The sequence below is a fragment of the Nematolebias whitei genome, chromosome 10 (genome assembly GCF_014905685.2).
Source record: "Nematolebias whitei isolate Nwh7 chromosome 10, NemWhi1, whole genome shotgun sequence".
Lineage (NCBI taxonomy): Eukaryota > Metazoa > Chordata > Actinopteri > Cyprinodontiformes > Rivulidae > Nematolebias > Nematolebias whitei.
In genome coordinates, this window is record NC_056507.1 from 10010628 (window position 1) to 10020134 (window position 9507).

General features: G+C 38.6%; 1 protein-coding gene across 1 annotated transcript in view; it reads right to left on the reverse strand.

Moving 5' to 3' along the window:
- cbfb (core-binding factor subunit beta) overlaps positions 1 to 9507 on the reverse strand; it is a gene marked incomplete at its 5' end in the record, with an annotated part of 40078 nt that overhangs the window by 29719 nt on the left and 852 nt on the right.

Sequence of the window (9507 nt, forward strand, 5' to 3'; positions counted from 1 at the left end):
GTGTGTGTGTGTGTGTGTGTGTGTGTGTGTGTGTGTGTGTGTGTGTGGGTACAAATAAATGATTTCCTGTGCATTAGTGTCTCCGAAACAGATTTAAATAAAATAATCTTCATTAAAATGCACCAAACAATCTCCATGGAAGTTTTTCACATAACACACACACACATAAAACACACACATGCACATACACACATAACACACACATGCACATACACACATAACACACACACATGCAAGCTGCTGGAGAGCGGCAGCAGCAGAGGGAACCAATTAGTGGTCTGGCTTTGATGATGTCACTGACAAGTCACGCACCGATGGCACGGCTTCCGTTCAGAGGGAAACATAATACGCACACACACACACGCACACACACATACACACACACTGAGTGTAACTGATGAATAAGTTAAGAGTGCTGCAGAGGCGTCACATCAGAGCAGATCTCAGTCTTTCTTTGTTTGAGGACAATCGCTGTAAAAAGTTCAAACTGAAGGCGAGTCCGACTTCAATCTGTAAAAAACAAATAAATCTGGGTTTGAGATGATCCTTACGAGAGTCTGGCTGATGATACTAATAATAAAACAGCGTAGTTCTTCCTTCCTGTTTGAGTTTCATCTGAGAGTTTCTTTTGAGCCAAAAACAAAAAACTGATCTGAACATGCACTGAAACTTCTTCATACTGGAACATGTTTTCACCGTCGGCACACGGACCATCAGCAGATAAAACACCAGATAAATGTCAGTTTAAAGGAATAGTTCAGACATTTTGAAGTGTACAAGTCTAAATTATGGTGTAAACAGAAAGCTCTCTGAAGGACCGAATTGGGCCACTGCTGTTTAAAACGGCTCCAATCAATCAATCAATCAATCAATCAATCAATCAATCAATCAATCAATCAATCAATCAATCAATCAAACGTTTATTTACAACTACCAACAAGTTAAAAATGATATTAAGAATACAAATAAATAAATAACAAAACAGGGGAAAATGCCAGAGTTAGGTATTAAAAGCCTGCCTGATCAAAAAGGTTTAGGATTAGATTTAAAAAGGTCCAGGTCAGTGATGGAGAGCAAGTCCTGAAGAGGTTGTGTGGGCGACCCAGAAGGCTCGGTCGCCCCAACATTTGGATTTGGACCTTGAGAAAAACATTAAAGCTGTTAGTCCACCTTAAGGTCCTCTGATGTTCACCGATCAGCTAAATAAGGTGGAACAAGATCATTAAGACCTTTAATAAGAGTACTGTGTACGACACCCGTCAACCAACCATTACATCCTTAGAGTAATGCTAATGTAGTGAACCAGATGACCTGATGATCTGACCCTCATCTGACCCTGATGACCTCAAATCTACCAGATGGACAGAGACTGTTATTTTCATTGATCTGAATAAGTCTGAGCCATCTGATGACTTTCTTTCTTGAATTAATCAAGCAGAAAAGACAATTCTTTATAATCATTACTGTCTTACAAATGTTTTGATAATCAAATTGTGTTAGTTTCACTCAATGCTTACAGGTTGAAAAGAACTACTCATTTTTATTTTACATAAACAGTAAGTAATGATTTTTATTCCTCATTCAAAGAAGAAATCACCTGAATATGCATTTCTTGATTTTCTGTCTGAAATGAGTCAAGTCGTAAGTATGTGAAAGGTTGGTTTTCGGTCAACTAAAATGTTTACCGAGAAAGATGTCATGTTTAAACTTTTTCAGAAGATTACCAAGAGTTGACTCCACGAAGTCTGCTCTCCTGCAATAATCTCTCTGTCAGTTGTTAAAACAATCTCATTCTCTGACCTTGGCTTAGATAACATCTTACGTCACAAAACCACTCCTCTTTCTGGTCCATCCACGAATCAGAAAGCTCTGAAGTAAACTCGGAAGTAAACTCATTTAAAATGTGACAACTTCCCGGTTCTGGCAGAGTGCAGTTAGTTCTCGAGGAGTTCAGAAGAGAATTCATGGGGAATTCATGGAGTGCAGTAGATTCCATGGAGTGCAGTCAGTTCTCAAGGGATTCCAGAGAACTAGAGTTATGGAGAGTTTTGGAGTTAGAGTCTGAGAAGATCTGAAAGAGTCTGAGAGCTGCTGACAATGAAGAGTCAGAGTTGCCGAGAATCCAGAGACGTTTTGGGATTATAATTCTGTTTTGAGCTAACCACGCACGACTCTCCAAGGATTTTAGCTGTTCTCAACGGAGACGCTGATATCAGTCTGAAGGTTCTTACTGAGGTGATCTATCGTCAACAAGGTAACGGTTTCTTCTTCGACTAAAGTGTACCTGGGACAAGCTGAGATACCTGATGGGAGCGTGCAATTTCTGGTCAAACAGATTAAATTCCCTCACATATTCCTCTGTAAGATAAATCTCAATTTCCTCTTAAACTCACCTCTCTCTCATAAATCAGTACAGATATTTTTAGAAATATCTGAAGCAAAGTCCTCAAATCACCGCCGAGTGATTTGAAGTTCATTAATTGTGAAACTGTCTGTTATTATTTTCATATTTTGCCAAATTAATGTAAATGTTTGATGTTAAACTTTGATTCTGAAAATAAATGACTCCATTCATTTGATGGGTCAAAGGTAATAACGTCTCTCGTTCGCATTCCTTTAAATTCAATGCACGGCATTACACAGTCAGAAAAATGAAGAACTCGTGAATATTGTATGCATATATATTTCATATATTTGTCATACAACAAGTGACACGTACCTACGTGACTCACTACACTAAGCTACCTGCTATGTAAAGGTAAAAATAATAATATTTACATACAGTCAAGAATTAAAGCAGCCCTAGCTTTAATTTAAAATCAGCTGTTTGAAGAAGGGGAGCTTGTTATCGTCCTGTTTGTGTTGTCCTTGGGATCTGTTTGTAAAAAGAGGGAAAGAGATGCCTTCAGGGACACCAAATGGAGCTGAAATCTGCTCTCTGCCGTTAGCCCGTTAGCATTTAGCACACATCTGGCTTCAATTAGACTCAGAGAGAACCGGGACTCCACCGTGTTTCTGTTTAACGCTGCAAGTTTTATATTCAATATTCAGACGGCGAGTTTAACCTGCAGAGCTGCCAGTGTGGGTTTGGAGCTGAAGGAGAGAGGGAGGAGCGGGGGAGGAGCGGGGGAGGAGATGGACTGTACAACAAGAAAGATGAATAAAAAAGACGGGAGACAAAAGAGTGGTAAGGAAGATGGACTGCGTCTGCACATTTAGAATAAAACTTGTTTTCTGTCTCTCACGCCTGACAGAGGCAACTAAAAACTTTTATTTATTTTTTTTGCTTTCAGGTATGAAAAAGTCACTTTGAGCTGAGCGGCATTAAAATAAACTAAATAAACCGATGATAAATAAATGAACTGTTTTTCGTTCCAGGAGTCGCCGCAGCGAGCGAACTCACCTGGAAGATTTGGTAAACGCAGCTGCCAGGAAAAAGACAAAGAGGAGATATATGGATGCAGTTAGAGAAGACATGATGGAGGTAGTTGGAGTGAGGACAGAGGATGAAGACGACAGAGATGGAGGAGGATGACTCACTGTGGAGACCCCTGAAGAGGGAAAAGCCAAAAGAAGAATTAATTTAGAAAGTAAAACTAACTTCCAGCATCAAATATTTGTGTGTGCGTGTGTATTTGTTAATGTGTGTGTGTTGGCTGTGATGTTAATTAAAAGCAAAAGTTGCAAACGTGAACAAGATCTGAGCTTTGGCCTGACAGTTCATCCAACAGGTCCGGTGGGATCATTGTGTGTGTGTGTGTGTGTGTGTCCTTGTTTATGCTACTTTGTGAGGCCCATTTTTCCAACTTATACTACATTGTGGGGACCAACTGCTCCTTATGGGGCCCAAAGCCCGGGCCCCATAAGAAGAAGTCCCGTTGGTGGGTTAGGGGCTAGGTTTAGGACTAAGGTGTGAATTGAGGATGTGTTAGGTTTAGGGTTAGGTATGTACTGGTAATGGTTAGGTTATGGATAAAGGTCATGGTTAGGCTATAGAAATGAATGAAAAATGAATGGAAGTCAATGCAAAGGCCCCACAAAGATAGCAAAACAAACCTGTGTGTGTGTGTGAAACCAGATCCCGATAAGAGTAGCGCTGCAGAAAATCTGCACAATTAAAGGCTCTGCGTTCAGTCGTCCACGTTGTTCTAAACATTTTCCTCTGCAGGAGTTTACAGTCTCTTTGTTTCCTCTTCAAGGATAAAAAAAACATAAAATCTTATTAAAAATACAGATTTTGTGCTAAAACACAGTGAGAAGGCAGAGCGCTTATTGATTTTGATTATATCTGTGGAAGAAGGTAAAATGAACCGCTTTAGTTAAAAAAAAAAAGCTGCAATCAGCTAAACAAAAACTAAAAGTAAACACCAAAAGTTGAAATGATCAAATCGGCAGCAGAAAACTATCAAACAGAAATTAAAAACTATAATTAGCAAAACAAAAAAGTAAAAGTAAACACCAAAAGAACAACGGTTCTTAGCTGAAATGCAAAGATAGTAGCTAAAGGCTAAAATCTGTACAACAGTAGCAAAAAACAAAAAAGCTAAAATCAAAAGAACTGTAATTATTAGAAAAACCGTAACTAAAAACAAAAATGAGCAAAACAGTAGCTAAAGGCAAAAACTAGTAAAAACTTTTCAAAGCCATTTCATAAGAAAAAACAGTTACACATTTTAAAAAGTATAAGTTACCCAAAAAGTCATAGCCGAAATGTTTTGAACGAGCTGAACATTTTGATACAAGCAAGAACAAGAACAAATATATGCATTAGTATAGGAATAAGTATAAGTACTGTAATATATGCTTAAGTATAGGTACAAATATAAGTACAAGAACAAGTATAAGTATGCTGAAGTAGCTGAAATCACAAAAACAAGCAGAAGGATCTAAAAGCAGGAAAACGACAGCGTGAAATCTGAGTGAGAGAAACGACTGAAACTTTAGAGGAGAAGCAGAAAAATAAGCACGTTGCTGATGTGAAAGAAGGTTCTGCGAGTTTAGGAAAGTAAATCTGCGCTGCGGCGTCTAATCAGAGACGGTGAACTTCCTCCCGCCGCCCGGCCTCATTAAAGCTTCACGCTTCTGTGAACTTTTTAACGTGACAGAAGAAGTTCTCGTCTCCCCGACACACAAAACACAAACACTACCACTGCAGCCGCATCTGTTTTCTTTAGTTTGACACCAGGAAATACCCAGCACCACACACACACACACACACACACACACACCTGCCATCACCAGGAGTTAAATAATTAACAGTGTGAGATTAGTCCGTCAGCCTCGGGGCACGGAGGTCCATCGATTCCTCAGGATGCATTTTTAATAAGCCGCCAGCCGGCATTCATTTCAGCTGGTCAGTGTCTGTGGATGTGACGTGCACTTACACACACACACACACACACACACACACACACACACACACACACACAGATTTACACCAGGGGAGACAATTACCATGAACATGGCAGCAGCACTCTGCTGAACACCGAGTGTCATCCTGACAGCAGCAACAAGCGAACGCCTGCGGAGCTCTTGAGCTCCTGAAGCTGATCGTAAACAGGCTGACGAGTCGATACGGATCAGATGGAGCTGGACTACTTCACCGCTGCGCTCCAGGCCTCCTACAGACAGCTGTGGCATGGAAATAAATCTTGAAATGTCTTTTTAATTTCACTTTTAAGTTCTGTCTATTGCATTTATGATTCAATGCAGCAAAATGAACACGTTTAAAAGTAACAGGTTGTTGTAATTCTTGGTGTATTTACAGAATAATTAAAAGCTGGATGTCCAGCCTCTTAGCTGTTTAGCTCAGGGGGTCTGCAACTTGTGGCTCTGGGGCCACATGTGGCTCTTTGGTACCTCTGCAGCGGCTCTTTCAGACATTGATCAAAACTAAAATAAAACTGACTTTTATTTAAATCATTACCAACAATGAAAATGGCTAGTTTTAGCAGATTTCCAGTCATTTTCAAATATGTGAAGGATAGTACAAACACAAGGTGTAAAACATGTGGACTACATCATGCTAGTAGCTTGTTAGCCACTTAAAGTTGACTTCCAATAATCTTTCTCTCAAAACCACCAGAATTTTTTGGAATATCTTTAAAAGCTGCTGAGAAGGAATATGAGTAGCTTTGATAACATTAAGAATAAAACACAAAAATAAAAGTCAATGTATTTATTTTTCTTTAAAAATATAACTGGATTTCCAACAAAGTGGCCTAATTTTATACAGTCTTTAACTTTATGCTTTAAGTAGGAAACTTAATTCTTCAACGATTAAGAGAACTCACATCGGCCTGTTACATGAATATGGTCTTTTCTTTTGTATCAAAATGTAAAAATATCAATAAATGTTAATAATAGTTAGACATTTTTTGTTTAATAATATCACTCCCACTGGCTGGAAAAGCCATCTCCGACAAACTTGTGGTCCATGGGCCACCAGTCGACAGTCCACAGTTGGAGCAGGTTTCACGGCTCCGGACGTCATAATTAATAAGCAAAGTGGCAAAAATGGCTCTTTTTATCACAAAGGTTGCAGACCCCTGGTTTAACTGAATAGCCTGCTTTAAGCAATTAGAAATTTAAAACGGCAAGTAATCAGGGTCGTTAAACATATTAAATACTAATTTAATCAATATTGTTCATCATTTCTCCACCTTGACCTGACTGAGGTGGGATTTGAACACAGGTCGTCTGGTCGGCAGGAAAGGACTCGTTCCTCTTGGGTGTGAGGTCTGATCACTCGTGTCTGTAACCAGGATGATTCGTTCAAGTGATTCATAGTTGGAACCATGACTGTGGAGGACGAAGATTGAGGATGATTCGTTCAAGTGATTCATAGTTGGAACCATGACTGTGGAGGACGAAGATTGAGGACACCCAAACTTCAAAGCTCTGCTCAAATTACCGTATTTTTCTGACTATAAGGCACACCGGATATAAGGTGTATTAAGCAAAACTAAAACATTTTGACAGATTTTTGAGCGCTGTGTACCACAAAAAATTGGTTTGAGGTCATTAAGCGCAACCAGAATTATTACATAAGGGGCACCGTATCATAACCGTTGATTTTTGAGAAAATTAAAGGGTTTTAAGCGTGCCTTATAGTCTGAAAGATACGGTACACTATGATAGAACCAAGCGTGAAAAATAAACGTTTAAATTGTTATGTAAGCAAATAAAAAATTAACTATTGTGATTATTTTTAAATGTTTGAAATGTCCTTTTCAAGAATATTATCTAAAAAGTCAAATTACAAAATATACTCAACTTTAAACATTTGTATTACTTTTTGTTAAAAATGGCATAATTAGTCATTTTAATAACGTACTGGCATTATTCTATTAAAATGAATAATTTGACTTTTTAGATAATATTCTTGAAAAGGACATTTCAAACATTTAAAAATAATCACAATAGTTAATTTTTTATTTGCTTACATAACAATTTAAACGTTTATTAAAATGAATGTTGACACTGCTGTCGGCCCGTTGTGATACATCCCATTTTATCTCACAGCAGTAATAAGCCTAAACAAAGCTCAATAATTCAAAAACCGTACGTGGCACGAGCACCGAACGTCACAGCAAGCGTCACACGAACGATTAGAAACTATAATGGCTTCAGCAGGACATGCAGCACTAGTTTCATTGCAAAAATCAGCAGATGACGAAGAAAAATAATGATAATAATAATAATTAGGAGAATCACATTTTCAATGCACACTAATAAACATGGGCATCAAGCCGGACGGCGGGCGGATCCCTAAAGATGGAGCTCGGCGTTCAAACACACAAAACTTCTTCTACACCCGTAAGATTACTGTTCAAACCTGACGTCTCTTTGCTTTGCTGCACAAATCTAAGAGTAAATTCAAACCAGCACATCGAAACTGTCAGACGTCTCCATCTCAGACAGCTCTTTGTGGACATTGTTGACACGTTTTCTGTCATTTCACAAATATAGCCTAAAAAAAATGTAATTTAAGGACTCGTTAACCACCGATATGAAAAAAAACAACTGCAGATTATGTTTCTTAAGAACTACAGAGTTCTGATGTCTGATTCATAAAATCTCCACTAAATGTGACTTTATGATTGAAATGGATTCTGGTGAACAGTTCAATAAAACGTTTGGCCTGAAAACAAACAAAGACCCAAAAGAAGCCAAACTGTCAGGTTCTGGTGAGGTACGACCCAGATAAACCCGAGAAGCTCAAGTAAGACTGCAATAAGCAAAAAACAACAAGAAACTTAAAATATAATAATAATAATAATTATTATTATTATCTGCAGGTGGCTGAACAGGTTGAGGCTGATGAGGTAAGTGTGTGCAGCTGAGACTAATACGAACAGGGAGCAGGTGTGAGTGGGAGGAGCAAAGACTCTTGAAAAGAACTGAAGGTGAACACGAGGAAAACTACAGGAAGTAAATATCAAAAGGAATAAAGAAAAAACAAAATCAAAAACACAAATTGTACAGAATCTGACATGAATATGAGACTTGAGCTGAGGAAGTGAAAAAATAAATAAAAGGACAAAGTTTTTCTCACAACTCAGTTTTTTGGGCTCTAATAATAAAAACAAATTAAGCAAACGTATCGAGTTTAATTTACGTCGAAAGAGACGATAAAATTCTGCTATCATTTTAAATCCGTCGTATTTTTGTTCTGAGTCGAGGCTCCTGGTAACCATCGGAACAACGAACGTGTTTGCACAGACGTCAAGGTAAACGTGAACGTTTACGACACTCGCGCCGACATTTTCATTTCCTAAAATCTAACGGGAAGCGAAAGTAAAAGACCAAGAGGAGACGTCTCGCTTGTTGTTGAGTTGCAGAACGTCCACCAGGACGACAAAGTTTGACAAATGAAGCCAACACGACACGACTAAATGGAAAAGATGTTTTCAAGTCCAGTGATAAAGTAAATTAATAAAAACAACAAAAGTCTGAGGAGCAGACAGGGAGGTTCGTCACGTCAGCGTTTAGTCGCAGGTTGTGTCGTAGAAAAATGAGCAACAATATAATTTTGTTAAAATATGATAAATAAATATCGTATCAATGGGTTCTTAGGATGAAATGTCTGAAATACAAGCAGTACGTGAATATTTCTGCCTGAGGGATTTGAAGAGTGAATGTTTGCAGTTTAAAGACGAGTGTTTTTCTGGACTGGAACTGAACAGAGAAGGGAGTAAACCTAAATGTTTTTGGTGCAAGATATTCAAATGGGGAGGAGATACACTGTAAGAACAGAGGGAGGTTTTCTTCTGCAGAGAGACGTATCCTGGAGGGAGCCATTTTATCCACCACCAGCTGCAGAGGCAGAGGGTGGCCAATGGTGGCCATGACACCATAGAATATTCTTTGACCACCCCAGTCATTTGTGGAAACTATACTTTTAAGCAAAATAAAAACTCTAAAGCAGTTTCCTCAAATGATAGGGGTGGAGGGTTCAATCTATCTATCGATCTATCTATCTATCTATCTATCTATCTATCTATC